The 20,001-nt window shown below is 44.9% G+C and overlaps 1 protein-coding gene across 1 annotated transcript in view; it reads right to left on the bottom strand.

Annotated features, from left to right (window-relative positions):
* The window catches only part of Pgm5 (phosphoglucomutase 5), a 155,732-nt gene that overhangs the window by 61,102 nt on the left and 74,629 nt on the right, over positions 1–20,001 (bottom strand). The gene's annotated exons all lie outside the window — the stretch shown is intronic.

The following is a 20,001-nucleotide window of genomic DNA, read 5'->3' as shown; positions in this document are numbered from 1 at the left end:
CTTCAGTGTTCTCAACTCTGCTTTCTCTATAATACAATATATACTGAATAAACCGATGAATGATTCTAATATCAGTGCTCCAATAAATTCTCTTTGTCATTTTGCTAAGAGTCTACTTAAGATACGAGAATCTAAATTAAGATGGCATTTGACCACAAACACTTAGGAATATTGTTGACAATAACTACTCTATGAATCTGCCTAAACCCTATGAAACAGGAATTCACCTCTAGAAATGATATGTAGTGGACACTATGTATTTACTGCTCCTGGTGAATTCAGCCTATAACACACACACACACACACACACACACACACACACGATATTTTATGACTGGAATCTTCATTCATTCTAAGAATGCTGGTGGCTTCCAGCTCACAGATACGGCTCTCTTTCACTCAGGCTGGAGAGACGGCTCAGTGGTTAAGAGCACTGGCTGTTCTTCCAGAGGTCCTGTGTTCATTCCCAGCAACCACATAGTAGCTTACAGCCTTCTATAATGGGACCTGATGACCTCTTCTGGAATGTAAGCATGCGTGCAGACAGAGCACTCATACCTTCAATAAATAAATAAATAAATAAACAAGCAAATAAACAAACAAATCTTTTAAAATCGATGTCCCAAAGTCAGAGAGTCGCTGCTATGTCAACCCAGTTAGCGACTGATCCATGTGGAATCGTCAAAGGCCTGCCATTCCTCCTCATTTCAGTACAACTCTGAAGCTATTTCAGTTCCAGGGCTCCTCATGTGCTGGCTGAGGCCTTTTATGAGTTTTCAGTAGTCAGGTGTCTGTCTGATTGTCTTCACTGTCCCTTTCCTAGAACTTGATTATGGCATATTTCCTAATTGCCCACATGTTAAAGCCTGGTCCTCAGCTTAGCACTATTAAAGATTATGAAAACCTTTAGTAACACTCAGTGGGGGGTTTAGGGAATTGGGGACACGCCCTCCCTCAAAAGGACTGCACGATGTTGGTCTGACCTTCTTTCTTTTTCTGACTTCTCATGAGGGGATCAGTTTCCTGAAACATGGGCTCCCATTAATGTAGCTGCATCAGTGTCACCGTAGGGCCAAAGGCAACATGGTCCAGTGGCTATGGAATAAACCTCTAAACCAGAACAAACATCTCTTCTTTCTATGTTGACTGCCACAGGCATTTTGTTACAGTCACAGAAACCTGACTGACAGAGTGCTGATCAGGGAGGCAAATTTGATCTTTAAAGCAGAAAGGAATAAACTCCCTAAAGGCAAATTTCTTTTAGAGCCATTTCCTGGAGAGCCTAGGGTGTGATATTACTCAACAGAGTGTAGCATGAAATTGGACAAGACTGATCAATAACCATTTACAATAACTGAAACAATATAAATTCTGGGAGAATAGACAAATAACTTATGATATCAAGAAGGTTAATCTTAGTTGTTTATTTGATTAAGTTAAGAGACACCTAGAAGATTAATGAAGCATGTCTTTGGGTACTTGTGGGGGTGTTTCTAAAGATGATGATGTCATAAGGGTTGTGACCTAACGGTTCAAAGCACTGACAGATTCACAGTTTGAGTAGACTGCTCAGAGCAGGCAGAACTACGCAATATGAATCCTAGATGAAATCATAGGTCACTTGGGCCACGCCCTTGGGGACCATATCATTACTTTGTGTCCTGGCCACCATAAGGTGTGTAACCACTGCCATATATTCCTGCAACCATGATATTCTTCCTCACCTCAGGCCTAAAACAATAGCTCTAGTTAACTTGAACCAAAACTTGAAACTATGACCTAAAATAAATATTTCCTCATTTCCAATTACCTTCTCTGGTATTTCATCATGATAATGAAAAACTTACTAACAAGGATGCATAGACGTCATTAAACAAATGATTTTGTGAGGCACCACCCTGAATGAGTGGAGGACACAAAGGAATGTGTGTGGTGTTGTAATACTTAGATGCTTAGACGGTCATTCATCTCAAAGGTTTTAGCTTATCTCCTTTTTGACATCTTAAGAAAAATATACAATTGCACTTATACCCTGGGAAGAACAATGGAAGAGCCTTTCCACAAACTTTAGAACAAAGGAGAGTGTTCCGAGCTGCTAATTTCATCGTCAAGAGCTGAAGGAAGAATAAATCACACCGAAGCCCAGTGGAGCAGATAGGAAAACATGGGTCATGGTTAACCGAACAAACGTAAACTCACGAGAGTGGTAAACTCACAGGGAAAAGGTGCCGATGAGAGAGAGCGGGGAGCGGGTGGGAGGACACATAATCTTTGTCCGAAATACTCTTGTGAGTTCAAAGCCAATTTAGCAGAACTGAAGGGAGGGGAAAGGATTTCCCCAGGTCCCACCCTCACCAATTAATCACTGTCCGGAGGGCACCAGGCTCTGACTGCCGGCTGGATTGTAAAGAACCAGATACTTTTATAACCATGAGCCGCAGTTGCAGCTATGCGAGCTGAGATAAGATGGGTAATTAAATTCCAGGACCCTGTGTGTATAAACTGATTGTGCCCTGGGGTTGGAAAGGAATTCCCGCTCCTACCCTGAACTTGGGAGTCATCCTAAGCACAGCATTCAGCAGACTCTATGAGTTAGACCTCCTGCTGGCAGGAAGCCTCCCGTGGCTATAGTCCCCTAATACAAAAGCTGAAGGTGAAGCAGCCGCTCCCCCGCCCTGCCACCCTGTGCCAGGAGCAAATGGCAAGCTCTGCCAAGGAAGGAGAGAGGAGGACCGTAGAGGCTGCAACCCTCCTGCCAGGAAGAATAAGCCCTGGTGGCTAACGGAACATTTGCATTAAGCCCTCTCCTCAGCTGAGGCTTGCAGACCTCCACAAAAGGGGCTCCTAGTTGGGCAAGGTCTTAGTCTCATTTTGCAAGAGCTTCTCGCTCACTCCCCCTTGTATTCTGCACTCTTAAAGCTCTTCTGTTTCCCAAAGATGCCCCTGCCTGCCTTCTGTTATTGCTGTATACCGTGAGTCCTTCTATGCCATTCATTTAACTCAGATTAGGCCTCTGTTTCCAATTTCTGTCTACATCTATCTTAAATGATCTGCCATCGGAAAGTCTGTCTAGGTACATTTTGTCATGCTGAGAACAAAATGTCTGAGACTGCGTTATTTATCGAGAACAGAAAGTTATTTCTTAGAGTTCTGGAGGCTGGGGATGTCCCAGAGTGCAGTGCCCACATTTGGCACTTCTTGCTATGTCCTCACAAAGCAAACTATGGAAGAGCAACCTTGCTACCTGCTCCATGAAACATCTTTCATAAGAACTATGAACTCATTAACAAGGAAGGAAGGAACCCTACTGACCTCATCATCTCTTCAAAGCACCCCCCCCCCCTTTTTAAATCCTTTCACCATTTCAGCACCTGGGCTGGAGGGGATTAACTTTCAACATGAATTCTGGAAGGGATCTAAGTTTCTCCGGCACATCAAGTTGATTGTATAAAGCCTACAGCAAGAAAGTTTTAACATACTTAAAGGTGACAAGATCTGGGTCCCTTTGCCTATATCCAAATGTCTCTTTTTACATTCTGTGTCCTGAATCCTCGGCCCTCCTTTAAAAGCCTTCGCCCTCCAGTCTGGGAGAAGATACCTGCACATTCCACAGACCCAATGACATTCTTATGGGCTTTCCATATTTTAAATTCCTATGAATCACTTTTAAAAATTAAAATTCCACAAAGAAAGAAAAGCAAAATGTAGCAAGCACACACTTTATACAAGATAATACCCAAAGGACCAATCAGCATCTGAAAAATACTTGGAACCGGATGCTAAAACCACAGTGAAGTATCCCGCTGCCCACAATCCTGTAGGAAAAGAACGGAACTGCCAATGCTGGAGAAGATATGGAATCTCAGCACGGAAGAATACAGAGTCATACTGACTACAGTATATTTATTCAAGACAGTACAGTGCCATACCATAGGACAGCAAAAATGAGCAAACCAGCACAATGTAGAATAACGTAAGCAAAGAAGCCAGACAGAGGGATACTGCAGAACTCCATTCAGACGCGGTGCAAACTAGGAGAGGGAAATCACTGGCGGCAGAAATCAGGGTGCTGGTTATCTGGAGATGGATGGAGAACAGTGACGAGGCAGGCTTACTTCTTCATAGCAGTGGCTGCTGCATGTGCGTGTTCATTATGTGAAAATCGCTTAGGCTATGTACTCTTATGCACTGAACCTTTTTTACAGGCACATTATGCTTCATTAATATTAATAGTTTATTTTATATTAATCATTTATTTTAAAGCTAGGCCTGGTGGCACAGCGCTCAGGAGGATGAAATAGGAGGACCAGGAATTTGGAACCATCCTGACTTCAAAGAGTAAGGTACTGTGGGGGTGGGCTGGGGGGGGGGTTACAACTATTTAACTATTTTTAAAAGTTTATTTGTATGAAAAATTCCTCTGGAGTCTTTAAGAATAAATGCATGTTTGAATTAGCCGGATTTTCATACTTCTAAAAAAGAAGCGAGCCCCCATGTGTTGGTAATGTCCAGCAGACAAGGAGCGGTCTTCAGGTTAGCTCTCCAGCATCTTTACAGGTTTGTGTTCGCTCACAGGGCCCTTTGATGTCTGGCTCCGCTGTCTGGGGATGCTCTCTAATAAAAGGCTGATATGAGCTTGTACTTTAAAATCCCCTTTAAATGAAGCCTGCCCAGATCATAAATATGAATGAGGTGGAGTTCATCTAAAGCTGGCTCCCTAACAGCGGTCTCCCCCGACTTTCCTTCTTTCTTCTTCCAGTGATAAAGCTTAAATTCAGGACCTTGCATGCAGCAGGCAAGAGCTCCAGCACTGAGCTACACTCCCAAGCCTTCTCATTGTAATCTTAAGTCTATTCTTAAACCGTTTTTGTTTGGATGGAACGACCTACACTCTCAGTTAAAACAGACACAAAATGTTGAGCACCACACTAGCATGACTGCTTTTTTGTTTTGTTTTGTTTGTTTTGTTTGTCATGCATATATAAACTTGAGCAGTGTTGTGTGACCTGGGGCCCATCCCTTCTCAGCATTGTCTAAACCTCAAACCCCACATGTGAAACGGCACCTTTCTGCTTGTCTTCTCAGATAGGCTGTAAGGATCAGATGAGGCAGGGCCCACAAATGGAAAGAAAATCCTCTCGCAGCTGTAGAAAGGCCTCCCGAGATACAATATTATCTCCCTTCTCAGTATGAGATCTTCAGTGAGCCCAAAGGAAGCAGGCTTATCGCCTGAGAATATTTAAAAGGCAAAGATTAAGATAACCGTGAGTCTCTTGTTCCTCTGACTTGTAGGTGTCAGCCAACTATAAAGCGAAGGAGAATTCCCAGCCCAGGAGCCTTTGATGCCTTCACACTTCTGAATATTCATTTCACATCTGTGGCTGTGGGAGAAAGTAGAGGACCCTTCCCTGTCACATTGTCAAGTGTCTGACAACATAAGGCACGCAGATTTCTGAAGATCCTGACTTAGCTTGAGAGAGAAAAATAATCTTGGCTACAGAAAGCTGACCAGAGAGCCAAGGAAATAAGTCTGCAGACCTGAAGCCACCTTGACTATGAAGAGAGCAGGCAGCCTCTGTGCAGGCCACCAGGTTGATATTCGCAGCCCAGTGCCAGAGCACTTTGGTGTAACCACCTGGCTCTGATTATCTTCAAATAACAATTTAAAAAACTGTCCAGGAGCTGAAATCAAGCAAACTTAAACTCTGAGTTCTCCAACCGAGCAAGGGGTGGCCACGAGACAGTTGTCCTGAGTCCTTCAGACTTCTGTATTCTAAGAATACAAAAAAAAAAAAATTATCATCTTATTTGGTTTCATTTTGCTTTATTTTCTGATTTGCAGGGACTTCTGATTGAAGCTATTAAAAAGCATGTTGATTCTGGACACCCCTTTAATCCCAGCACACAGGAGGCAGAGGCAGGTGGATCTCTGTGAGTTCGAGGCCAGCCTGGTCTACAAAGAGAGTTCCAGGACAGCTAGTACTGTTACACAGAGAAACCCTGTCTCGAACAACAAAACAACAACAAGCAAGCAAACAAACAAAAAGCATATTTAATGCCTTCAGAAGACTTAGAACCAGTTCATTTGCTTCTAGAGTCCAAAAGTATTGAGAACTGACAAGACAGCCCTGACCCAGGAGAAAAAAATATTTCAGTACAATGAAACCTCCCAGGTTTGTAGAAAAGTCGCTTTTCTCCTCTTCTGGAGTCTATTAGCATCTTTTCCTAAATGGTACCCTGGAGATCTATGGAGCTGATATTGTAAGGGGGAGGGGGGTAGAGAGAACAGAGACACCTAGGTAAGATGAACACAAAGAGACTGTACACAGGTGCTGCCTCTAAGGAAAGAACAGAGACCAGAGAAAATTAGCATCTGTATAAGGCTGTGCTGCCAATCGGAGGACACAGTGGTCCTGTGGAGGCAGCAGTCACTGAAATGTCACGGCTGTTCAGTTTTCCCAAAGCAAACATCTGCGCCTGATTCTCACGGTTCTTACTAGGCTCAGCTTCAGTGGGGCCACAGAGACCTGAATGTCTGTCCCCCATGTGCTATGAACCCGCCTCTTACCTAAACCCATCCATGTGATGCCTCGTTTGACAGAACAGCATCCGCAGTTGAAGCCCGTGAATGACTACAGAAAGACTTTGAGGGGACACAGGGAAAGTCAAATGTGACAGATTTAGTTGCTTTAAAAATTACAAAATATTTCCATTTCTGCTGAAGGTACCTGAAAAGAGGGGAAGCTGGAGGTTTAGAAAAATACTTGCAAGGCTCATTGAAGGGTTCAGCAATCTCAGTAAAATCCTGTAAATCAGTAAGAACAGCTGAAACAACCCCTACAGTTCACAGGAAAAAGACTGACTGGCCAATATGAAAACATACAGTAAATCGTAGGACAGTGGTCAGATAACATTTTATACCCATGAAGAAAATAGCAAAATAGAGGGGCGGGGAGAGGGGGATGGAGGGGATGGAGATGAGAGGAGAAAGAAAGCTAAGGAGAGAGAGAGAGAGAGAGAGAGAGAGAGAGAGGAGGGAGGAGACTGAAAGAGTGGAGAGAGAAGAGGGGAGGGAGGAAAACAGACTCCAGACACTGTCAGCGGGAGTATACAGTTATTTGAGAGTTTTTACTAGAATTGATCACGTTCTATCCTCTAGCAAGCCCACCACTAGGTAACTCTCCAGAGAAACTTAAAGGCGTGTGTCTATTCCAGTGCTGTCCTGCGAGAGAAACAAAGCCAAGTCCCAGGCAACCTTACTACCCATCAAACAGGAACTCGACATTTTACTCATGCCAGAGCTCATAGATGGTGTGGCCCAGGGGCACTCAAGTTCACAGGGCAAGAGAGTTCAGAGAAGAAATTGCACCGTCTGTTTCTTAGCCTCACTACAGACTTTTATCTTCCTTACTGCCTCCCCTCAACAGCCCTACCAGAGCCTAGCAGGATAGCGCCCTAACTCTCTAGTAAAGAGTTTCAGATATTTGCAACTCTGAAGAATTATTTAAAAAAAAAGAAGAAGAAGAAGAAAAAGAACAACTACAGAAAGAGATCCAACATCCTCTGGCTGAACATCCTCTGGCTCCGTTTAACAGCCAGGACCTCCCAGTGGCACCACAGCCACACGGGAATTTAAGATTTACCTGTCCCGTGGCTGTGTCTCTCTGGTCGGAAGGCAGGTCCAAGCATGCTAGATGTGGCCAGCTGTAGCTAGTTAGCCTGGGTGTTTCCTGAGAGTCCTCGTGCCTTTCACTTGCATGGATGGAACACAAGCCTCTTCCTACTTTAAATCAAAAGGCTTTTTGTTTTTTTTTCCTGGGTACTGTACTAGAATCAAACAGTTCCCTCCTTTCCTCCTGGTCCATCAGACCAATGACTTCATGAAAGAAACGCACCATGTCTGTATCTGGTCCCAAACTGGGCTCATGTTCAGCTCTCTGCCGGAGTCCTGCTCCTTATACACGAAGACCCAAAATGCTTTAGGGCCCAAATGCTCCAATTTTTATGAGTTGGTTCCCTGAGCAGGGCCATATGCCGACCTTCAGGGCCCCAAACCTTCAGGGTCCCAGCAGGTCCCTCTGGGAGTGAGAAGCAGCTGCCATGCCAAGTATGAAAGGCCGAGGACTGAACAATACTTCCTACCTGAATATTCTCTCCACCACATGACTCTGACCTGTGTCCTATCAGGTGGCTCAAGTCAGTGTTTCTCTTGAAGCCAGACCAAGTTACCAGGCCACCATCTCCACGTGGACTCTGGGAAAATAAACGTCCATCAAGGGACTGTTTGAGGCTGTGCCTACCTTTCATGGTTTCTTCTGTCTCTTGGGACTGGGCTCAGTTTCGCCAGCAAGGATCAGGAAAGAGTCAGTCCACATTAGTTCTGCTCTAATATTATCTTTAAAAAGACTTTGTTTTACGAGTCAGCGTGATAAGGAAAGCAACAGATGGAAAAGCCAACAACTTTTTGTGAGAAATAGAGCTGGACACTAAAAAGGACCGTGGCGTGGGCAAAAAGAGCAAGCAAACAACTCATGCTCAGTCACGTCCAAACGCCTTGCGAGGATAGGCAGGACCCCGGTCCTCTTCCAACTCCACCTCTTCCTGGTTTTATGAACTTGGCTAAGACATTTGTACTCCGTAAACTCAACTTTTCTACCTGTGAAACAGTCACGACAAGCGGTCGGTGACTGAGTGGAGGGATTCCTGGGAAGTCCTGGATTCTGGGACCTTTAGATAGAGTGAAGAGCTCCTCTACTGCCCTCTCTGCCACTTCTGACCCCAGACTCTCGCCCCTAACGTAGAAAACTGCCTTTCTGACGGGGCCTCCTTCAATCCTGCAGCTTCAGATTCTTGTACGTGTCGTTTATGCTGTATCTTGATGAAGGTCCCATCAGGAAGAGAGGAGACACTCCATTTGAGATATTAGGAGTTGTACAGGAACTGCCCACACAGGCAAGGTGAGGAAAAGCACAGTGGAGAGCCCATCCCCCCCCCCCCCGGGCAGGTACCAGATAAGCTAGATCCTCTCACCCAAATAGCTATAACTGGAATCCAAAGGTTCTGCCTGGCACAGGCCAGGACCTTCCGGAAGGCATGCTGCCAGCTCATGGAAACCTGTCAGGAGAGATATAAATGCCTGACCACTCTCTCTTCTGCCAGAACTCCTTAAAAGACAAGCATGAAGAGATACACAGAACAAGACTAGAAGTCCAGAGTAGATCTAAGCCATGGTGGACAACTCTCTCAAAGAGCACAAAATTCGGCTGAAAATGTTCACAATCGCACTGTTTTCACGTGCAGTGTGTCTGTCGGTTTACCAAAGCCAGAACTGTAGTTCAGTGTGAAACAGCCCAGAAGCCTGCTGAAGCCTTTCTCCCTGTATAGAGCAAGGACTACTCATCTCACTGGACCGCTTAGAGGAAGAGCACATCCTTCTCACAGACCTCTGGGGTTGACAGTTTTGTTTGGCACAGGTTGGAAACCACTGGCTCAAATGAATGCAGCAGCTACCTGTTGTATGGAGATGACACCAGTATGGTCCAGAGGCCCCATTCTGTGGCTATGACACCGGTGTGGTCCAGAGGTCCCATTCTATAAAGATGACACTAGTGTGGTCCAGAGGCCCCATTCTATAAAGATGACACCGGTGTGGTCCAGAGGCCCCGTTCTATAAAGATGACACCGGTGTGGTCCAGAGGCCCCGTTCTATAAAGATGACACCGGTGTGGTCCAGAGGCCCCATTCTACAGATATGACACCAGTGTGGTCCAGAGGCCCCGTTCTATGAAGATGACACCGGTATGGTCCAGAGGCCCCATTCTATAAAGATGACACTGGTGTGGTCCAGAGGCCCTGTTCTATGGATATTCACAAATGTGGTTCAAAGGTTTTTACTTCCACTGAACACTTGCCAGGACCAAGAAGAAAGAACATGTCAAATTCTATTCATTCACCTCAGAGATCAGATCGTGAACAATTTGCTTTTTCCAAAAAGGCTTAGGAAAAAAGGTTGAAGAGAATTCCAGGGAGTAGCAAGCCTACCCACTTTAATCCTGACTTGTAAAATACTCTGAGCTCAGCAGAGAAAACAGACAATAGGAGAGTCTACCCTCGGCCAAGCCCGTGGGGATACCCATGGCCAACACATGTGACGGCAAGGCTCTCTAGTATGAGTGACCTGATCAGTCTAGCCCTGAGTTGAAATCCCCAGGGAGTTGGGGGTAGGGTGAGGAAGGAGGTTGGCAAAGCAGCTGCTCACAGACAGGGCGACTGTGCCAGCTACAACTGAGAAAGATCCTCTCTGTGGGCCTAGCTGTCGCTAAGGGACAGAAACCAAAATAGGTTGGCAAGAATACAGAGTTCCTGACATTAATGGGAGAAGCAGATGCTCCCAGGAAAATAAGTAGGCCATCCACTGTCCCATGGTTCCTCTCTGGGGACCTCGTGGGAGAGTTTGTATTGGTGAGGTTTCATTCCAGGTGGAACCCCTTGGGAGCTTAGGGAAAACTCCAGAACAGGGCAAGAGCAGAGAGACTTTACTTCAAGGACTTACTGCCAGGAGGCAAGCCAGCCTGCAGGTGAAAAAGCATGTAGAAATAGCAGGCTTCTGACTTTGAGAGCGACTATGTACAGGGATGAATAGTTCCCTTCGAGACAAGATCCCACACCTAGAGGAGAGATGGAAATGAGAGAACAGGGCAGTACCCCAGCAGGCCAGAGCTAGGGCCTACACAGTGCCTTCTTTCAAACGCCTTTGTTACAGCTTCAATATTGGTGCCCAACAGGCCTCTGCACTGAAGGCTTGGTCTGCAGCCCAAACCCTACTGAGAAGTGGTGGAGTCTTTAAGAGATGGGGCCTGGGAGAAAAAAGTTAGGTTACTAGGGAGTATTGAGACCTTGGACTCTCCTTCTCCTCCCCGAGCCCAGGTCCCCCAATCTTGCTTTCCAACTACCATGAAGTGACCGGGACACCTCCACTATGCACGGCAACCATGATGCACTGTGGCCACCACAGGCCCAAAGCAGGGAGGCCAACTGACCATACGTACTGAAACCTCAGAAACGAAGTGGTCCTCCCCACATCTCAGGCATGCAATATAGTGAAGGATGAAGAGCATCTTTCTTCTGAACCTCATTTCCAACTATCCAAGTGGACTGCACTGAGTTCCTTAGACCAGAACACACGAAAATCGTCTGCTAAAACTTCCCAATAGTTAGCAAGCAAATGCAGGGGGCTCTCCCTGTGACTGCCTCTTGGCTCTGTGGTGCCCTTCTAAAGGGTGCATCTGACAGCCCTGCATGCCACAGCTCTTCACTGGCTCACCCGAGTTCAGGCAGAGTACATATGACCTTTCAGTCCCTTCAGGACATATTTGAAGTAGAAAGAGGATCATACACTCCCAAGACGGTCACATCGCTGAAGGTATCCCTAAATGTATTATTTTGCTATCTTCAAAACCATTAAGGCTAAAGCATTTCATTTTCCTGCAACCCTGTGGCTGGTTCAATAGCATTGCATTATGGGAAACTCTGTGAATATGTCTTTAAGTGTGTGTGTGTGTGTGTGTGTGTGAGAGAGAGAGAGAGAGAGAGAGAGAGAGAGAGAGAGAGAGAAGCCCCACCCCATTTCATGTCAAACATTAAAACAAATCCACATTTCACATACAAATCTTTACTTTTTGCTCCACAAGCATCTTGAAAGGATTTCTGCAATTCTGCATTTGAAATGATGAACCTCCAAGTCACTCATCTAATTAACTTTTGGCAATGATCTCTCATCCCTTGTGCACACTCAAGAATCCTTTCAGAATGAGAAAACACAGCCTATAAATTATTCTCAAGTGTTATAATGAGCTCTCGAGTCCTAAATTTAATAATAAAGTGACATGTTGCATTTTTCACATATTCAGTTAGGCAGCTAATCATGGGAGAGTTGCAGTTTTCTTCGTTTTGGAGCTCATAGTGAGATTTATTTAGGTCACTTACAGGCGTATGGATAGCAAAAGCCTGAGGCAAGAGACTAACTATGGCAACGAGAAATAAATAAGTGGCCCTGGTGCATGTAAGCATGTGCACAGGTGGGTAGTCATATGTGGGGCAACAGAGAAGGGTGTGGCTCCCCTCAGAACCTCAGGCTATCACCTCTGTGCCAAGCTGGAAGGACAAGGCTGTGTCCTGTCCCCACCACAGTCTGCAATACCATACATTATATTTGCTTCAGAAGATTCTAGAAACTTACTTCTGATCATTGCATTCCGCTCAGTCTCTGCTAACATCCAGTGAGATTAAAGATGCCCCATTAGGAATACTAGACCCACGTGCAAGCATCCCCAGAACCTCAGCCTACTGCTGACATACTGACCACATTTCTTGAAAAGTTCAAAATAGTTAGAACAAAAGGCAGCCAGTCTCATGAGGTAGGAGGATTTTCCAGTGAGTATAAATGCTTTCTGTATAAGAAAATGTCTCCAGTACCCACAAGTCAACTTGATGGCTGTCAGCACAGCTCTAGGCTTCACGAGAAACCCTGCCTCAAAGAAATAAGGCAGGGACTGAGAAGGCAAGATGACCAACATCCTTTTCTGGCCTCAGCATGTGTATGCATGGTGTGCATGCATGCACATGCTCGCACACACACATAATCATACACACACACATACACACCACACACAAACACACACACACATACATACATACACACTCAAATCACACACAAACACACCTCCAAAATAAGCAAGCAAAGTTAAACAAATGAAATGAAAAATACTGTCGATCCCTTATGATGGTTCATACGGACAGTTAACTTGACAGAATCACCTGGGAACACACTTCGGGCATGTCTGTAAGAGCTTTTCTAGAGTGGGTGAATAGAGGCGTAAACCCTGAATTAAGGAAAATGGTTGTCTTTTGCTTCTCTAGAGGTAGCATATACAGTGTGAACACACTAGACAAAGGAGTAGACAGTATATACAGTGTGCACACACTAAACAATGGGGTAGACAGTATAGACAGTGTGGACACACTAGACAAAGGGGCAGGTAGTATATACAGTGTGCACAAACTAGACAAAGGGGTAGACAGTATATACAGTGTGCACACACTAGGCAAAGGGATGATTCATGTACCAGCATGAATCTCACTACTCAGGAAAACATACAGTTGAAAACTTATGAACAGTTTATTTATGAAATTTCCATTTAATGTTTTCAGAACATGGTTGGCCATAGATAATTGAAACTACAGATAGAGAGAGAGGGCCCTTCATGCATGTGACAGTGACTGAGTAACCTATGGAAAAGAACATATCTATTCCCAGTAACAGTTCCAATGCACATTACAAACGGTGCAATAAGTCATCAGGTAATATTAGCTGGTTAGGGGTTCAGACACAGGTACTGCCCAGAAATCCCACAATGGGATAACCAGGACTGTGCATATGAAGAGTTGGATTCAACATCTATGCCCATGAAAGGGGCTGGGTTTCTTTCCTTTCTGACTTCCCATGCGCTGACCGGGCTTCTTAGTTACCGAAGCCTGGTCACAGATTCTGGCACCCCCATTTCATGCATCTGTGGTCTCCAATGTGCCTCTGTGTTCTGAAGCCAGGATGAGATACAGAGACACTATCCCATGCAAGTAAGGCTTTTATAGGGGAAAGAGGTACTCTTGACAGCATCAGAGGAAAGCATCCACACTTGGATGACATCCCACTAAGATCTGACAAGAGGGCATGTAAGACATGACTGTGTAGGCTCAGGATTGACCCCCACCCTATCCTCACCAGCCATGGTACTGCACCCCATTGCTTCCCAGAATGCTGCACAGGAGTCCCAGGGTCGTGACAGGAGAGCCCCCGCAGCGGGTACCCTCCCTGTGGAGCGGGTACCCTCCCTGTGCCTGCAATTGATGAAAAGAGTGTCCTCCCTGGAAAAACACAACCTCACCTGGATCTTCAAGGCCCCAAGCCTTGCCCCTCTAGGAACCTGGTGGTGCCACCTTCCTCATTTCAGCCAGCTGATTCCTAACTACACTTTAACTCTGCCTTCTGGGACACTCTGGCATCCAGGGCTATGGAGCTAACTGTGCCTCAACTAGAATTCGCAGTTAAGTCCCACCCTCACATGACGGAGGCGGGGCCTTTGGAAGGAGATGGAGAAGGAATGCAGCCCTTGTGGAAGGGACTCGTGCTCATTTAAAGGGGCCAGAAGGTTCTTTATTCCCTTTCCAGACATGATACAGAAAGAAAAGTGCCACCTAAGAGGCAGGAAGCAGGCCCTTGTTGTACATTGAATCTGCTGGCACCTTAATCTTGGACTCCATAGCCCAGTCTATGAAACTTTGTTACCATAGTCCAACTAGACTAAGGCATCCAGAGTGAAAAATAACCCCCAAGATAGCACATCACCATGCCACAATTACTTTTTTTTTCTTAAATTTTATTTATTTATTATGTATACAATATTCTGTTTGCATGTATGCCTACAGGCCAGAAGAGGGCACCAGACCTCATTACAGATGGTTGTGAGCCACCATGTGGTTGCTGGGAATTGAACTCAGGACCTTTGGAAGAGCAGGCAATGCCCTTAACCTCTGAGCCATCTCTCCAGCCCCACAATTACTTTTTTAGCTCTCTCATAGTATATAAATCCCCTTATTCTAGCTAGTTCTAGGCATCTCTAGTAGCTTCAGGCAGAAAAGGCTCTCAGCTGAGCAGTGCCATTGTTGAAGAGGTTGCCATGGGGCTCTTGGGTGCTAGGTGGAAACCTCAGGTAGGACAGATCTCTGCACAGAACCTGGACCTGGATAACTTTGATGCTGGTTACTCTGAGGGCAACATCTTGACCACTGTGATTGTCCCAGAACAGCGGAGTATGGGCATTTGAAAATATATACTACACCTTTCTGTCTGAGGTGGTTTGAAAGAAAATAGCCCCCAAAGGGAGTGGAGGTGTGGCTTTTTCGGAGTATGCCTTGTTGGAGGAAGTGTGTCACTGGGGAAGCAGGTTTTGAGGTCTCACATATGCTCAAGTCATACCCAGTATTTCAGACCACTTCCTGTGAGTCAAAATATAAGGACTATTAGCTCCTGCTCTAGAACCATGTCTGCTTGCATACTGCCTTGCTTCCTGTCATGACAACAATGGACTGAACCTCTGAACTGTAAGTGAGCCACCACAATTAAACTCTTTCCTAGAGAGAGCACAAGCAAGGAACTCAGGACCACAAGGGATGCACCCACACACTGAGACAATGGGATGTTCTTTCAGGAACTCACCAAGGCCAGTTGGACTGGGTCTGAAAAAGCATGGGATAAAACCGGACTCGCTGAACATAGCGGACAATGAGGACTGCTGAGAAGTCAAGAACAATGGCACTGGGTTTTGATCCTACTGCATGTACTGGCTTTGTGGGAGCCTAGGCTGTTTGGATGTTCACCTTACTAGACCTGGAAGGAGGTGGGAGGTCCTTGGACTCCCCACAGGGCAGGGAACCCGGTCTGCTCTTCGGGCTGATGAGAAAGGGGGAGTTGATTGGGGGAGGGGGGGATATGGGAGGCGGTGGTGTGGAAGAGACAGAAATCTTTAATAAATAAATAAATATAATAATAATAAAAAAACTCTTTCCTATATAAGAGTTGCTATAAAGCCAGGAGGTGGAGGAACATGTCTTTAATTTCCGTGCTCAGGAAACAGAGGCAGGTGGATCTCTGTGAGTTTGAGGTCAGCCTGGTCTAGAGAGCAAGTTCCAGGATAGCCAGGGCTACACAAAGAAACTCTGTCTCAAAACACAGGAAAAAAAGAGTTGCCATGATTATGGTATCTCTTCACAGAAATAGAAACCCTAAGACACTGTCCTTTGGGCCCATTAAACCAACCTGACCTTTTGTTTGCTGCAGAATAGAACTCAAGAAGGTGGATTTCAAGATAGAAATGAGTCTAGGATTAGATACCACCTTGGGCAGAGAGGGAGGTCATCTATTTGCCTACAAGAAGATGCATTCTGAGATGCCTCTTTGTCTTCCACCTTCCTCATCTTGTGAAAGAACACATAGTTTATTTAAAAAAAAAAACCTACAGTTTTTCAGTGAATCATTTCTTTTTGTCCTTGCTCTGATTTTATTTGTTTCTGCCCCTGGCAACCAAAATGCCTGGATTTAAACAACCCTCAACACCAGACCACAGGCTACAAAATGAAGGTGCCAGGAGATTAGATAGTTTGTCCAATGCCATAAACTGAGGGGTGGCTGGGTAGAGAGCCAGTCCCTGGCCCACCTCACCTCGTTTGCTATGCAGAACCCTGCCAAGACATTCTTAGGGATTCTAAGACTATTTATGAATGTGTTTGGCCCTTAAAGAAAAATCACTTTCTCAAAATCCTGCTAGATCAGAAAATATTACCCACAGACACCAAATCTATAGCTCTTGTCCAGCTAAGACAGTAATGCCAACAGTAACAACAATAACAATGGCTACCATTCATCAAGCTTTCGTTTGTTTCCAACGCTAAACACTTTGAATGCATTCTATCACATTCGTTTTCTCTATTTTTAGTTGAGAACATTGAGTCTCGGAGAGTTACATGACTTATCTAAGATCTTGGAGCCACTAAGGGAACTGTCTATGAATTAAAGCAATTCTATCCATTCATCCATATCTATCTATCTATCTATCTATCTATCTATCTATCTATCACATATCTATCTATCTATCTATCATCTATCATCTATCATCTATATCTATCTCTGTCTATCTATCATCTATCTATCTATCCATCATCTATCATCTATATCTATCTCTGTCTGTCTGTCTGTCTATCTATCATCTATCTATCTATCCATCATCTATCATCTATATCTATCTCTGTCTGTCTGTCAATCATTTATCTATATCTATCTGTCTGTCTGTCTATTTATCTCTATCTTTCTCTATCCGTCTCCAGAAGTGAGCACAACAGCACAGACACACCTATCAGAAGCTTAAAGGAGGTGGGAAGAAGGGAATGTATCATTACGGCCATCATCATCATTCACAATAGACAGGGGAGCACCCCAGTGAAGGGCAGGATGTGACACTGGTAAAAGTCACTAAAAGTCAGAAATTCAGGCGTGAGTTGGGCCCTTACTAGAGAGTGTGATGCTGACTGCACTCAGTAGTGAACATGATCTCTGAATTGTCCTCCCAAAGCCTGATGCCAACAGGCTCCCGTGATTTATACTCCAGAGCCACACACAGCCTACAGGCACCAACTTCACTGGAACATAGAAAATGGATGGACTGCCTTGAGATGGTTTCTCTGCACGCACCACGTTTCCTTAAAAGGCCTCCAGTGTATGTACAGTTCTGACACGAGGGAAGAACTGAATCATAGCTGGGCCTCTCTCCCCCCCCTTATATGGTCAAGCATCACAATGACTTTCTCCTTCTAACTTACGAAGAGAAGGGACAGAGGAATGCTGATCAGGGCTGTGGGGTTGGTTCACCAGGGAAGAGAGAAAGCTCAATCCGCTGGCAAAGGTCTCGCAAGACCAAGTGGGACAGAATGCATCTTCCTCAGTTGTTTCCTTTTAACTCTGAAGAGTAAACACATCCATCTCTTGAATGTCAACATTTTGTGAAGCCAAAGACTAAGCAGGGCTCCTCCCACATACTGGGAAAGTGTAAGGCAAAACAAGAGCAAACATTTCTAGGCGTTGGCCTTCACAAAAGAGCTTTTCCCCTACCCATGCTTTGTTTCTCTGTTGAACACGCACACAGAAATGCATTCACAGACACACGCACGCACACACACAGATATGCAGACACGCAGACACACAGACACATGAAGGTAGACATGTCAATACAGACAGAGCCAACTGAACATCTGACAAAGGGTCAATTTCATCTTAAATAGAATACAGAAATGGGACAAAGGATCATGACACTACAAAGAATTCTTTATATCTAAAAGGCCTTAGTCATGTTTGAAGTTAGGTACCAAAATTTTCTATCCAAATTCTGTCCTAAAATTGGAGCTAATAAGGATAGGGGGCACAAACACAATGCAAAGGTATGGGAGTGCTTCGATCTGTAATTCTCACAATGGGATCCTTGAATGAAACCAAGCATACATTATGTTCTCATTTAACCTATATTCCCCATAGTGATCATTCACTTTTAGTTGGTCAAGACTCCAAATTGACCTGATTGATGGACACTCTGGGCCAAAAGGTCAAATTCTTGTGCAAAAGTGGTAGAACATGTGGAAGAGAGGTTCATGGGAAATGGTGTGTTCCCGACAGTGACTCACTCCCATAAGAATCATTCTTGTCTGCAAGCTCTTTAATAATTCCTTCCAAGGATGGTGGCCTGGTGGGTTAATTATAGTTCACCAGGCCTCAGCTCTTAAAGGCTGGACCACCTCAATCCTGCCATGCTGGTGACCAAGCTTCCAACACATGAACTTTGAGGGACAACTTAAGCCATATCCAAAACAGAGCAAGGCTCTCGAGGACCTTCCATCACTAAATGAGAAAAACAGAAAGGCCAGGAAGGAGCAGCCTCCCTTGAAATCTTCTCATCAGCTTCCAGCAGGGAGATCTCATCCACATATAGTTCCTAGGACAACGCTTTTTCTCCCATGACACCCAACACTCTCCCCGTTCCCAACCCATACCTATCCAAACACTTCATAGGAATGTCTAAAGTGTGCAATGGAATCTGGAGGCTGTTGATTCTTCCTGAGCAATCCCAACCTCTGTCTGAGAAATAAAGACACCTGGGTTACTTCTATAGCCTTTCCCTTGACCACTACCTGTCCCTCAACACAATCTCCCTTATCATGAAAAGAGTGGGCATCTAACTTGACCTACGCTGAGAAGATGATGCATTGGGGTGAAAATGGAGGTGATGTATAATCTCCCTTTTCTGGTCTGGAAGGCTACCCATCAGGGTTCCGGCATTTTATTTTATTTTTTAGCTCATCCCATTGATGACGACTCTTTATACTTTTATCACATTTTTAAGTCACCTAAAATTGATCTTATTACTTGCACCTAAGAACCCCGCCTAACCTCTTTTTCCTGACCCCATAGCCATGAATGTCTAAGTATTTAATCCAATCCACTGCTAAGGGAAGCTGGTGGTAGACGGCTCCTTTTGGAAGTACAGAGGATGGCTAGGACTTTGCATTCGGATGAGGGGGGTGCTAGAAACCACTGCCCCCTCAGTACATCCAGTCACCCCAAATTGCCCAGTATTTCTGCCTTTGATACCCAAACACCTCAGCTCCAAACTAAAACCTTAAGAGTCTATCTTTGCAGCTGGAAATAGAAATATTCACGAACCCACACAGCACAGTGATCCGCCTGACTCTTTTAGGCAGTGCACACAGCCCTTGGCAAGCCAAAACTGAGAAGCCCTCGGGCTTTGCCACATCTTCACAAGGAGATGGATTGCCCGGCTTGTCAGTCTGGGCTTCTCTCCCTGGGACAGCACCATGGTCTCTGACATACGTACATCTGCATGTGATTTCCACATAATGGGAGCAAGGCTCAGTTATTTTAAAGCCACAAGTACCCTTAAGGCCTCTCTGCCAAAACCCATTATTTCTCCTTTGTTACAAAGCTATACAAATATTTGTGTTTTCTGTTTAACTTGGCAGCATGGGGTGCTTTCAAATTCCCTACTGCTCTTGCTTTGAAACAACTAACTGCCTGTTTCTTGCTGCAGATTTCTTACTATAAACTGTGATATTTCAGAACAGGTTCATCTTTTAAGAAATTTTCTGAAACTGCTGTTCAAGGCGGCCATCCTTAGTATTCGCCCAGAGAAGTAGGGACACAACCTGGACAGCACACTAGCATTCTGAGAAAAGACTTTAAAATATATTGTACTTTTTAATGTACTTTTTACATTTAGTGTGTGCGTGTGTGCATGCACATTCCGTGACGCAGATGGAGGTCAGAGGATGACTGATGGGAATCAGTTCTCTCTTCTTAGGATCCAAACCAGGTCTTCGGGCTTG

Source organism: Microtus oregoni, unplaced genomic scaffold (genome assembly GCF_018167655.1).
Source record: "Microtus oregoni isolate MIOR12 unplaced genomic scaffold, Mior012 000012F_ref0000307, whole genome shotgun sequence".
In the NCBI taxonomy this organism is placed as follows: domain Eukaryota; kingdom Metazoa; phylum Chordata; class Mammalia; order Rodentia; family Cricetidae; genus Microtus; species Microtus oregoni.
The sequence above is the reverse complement of the archived record's forward strand: the minus strand, read 5'-3'. Positions and strand labels throughout refer to the sequence as shown.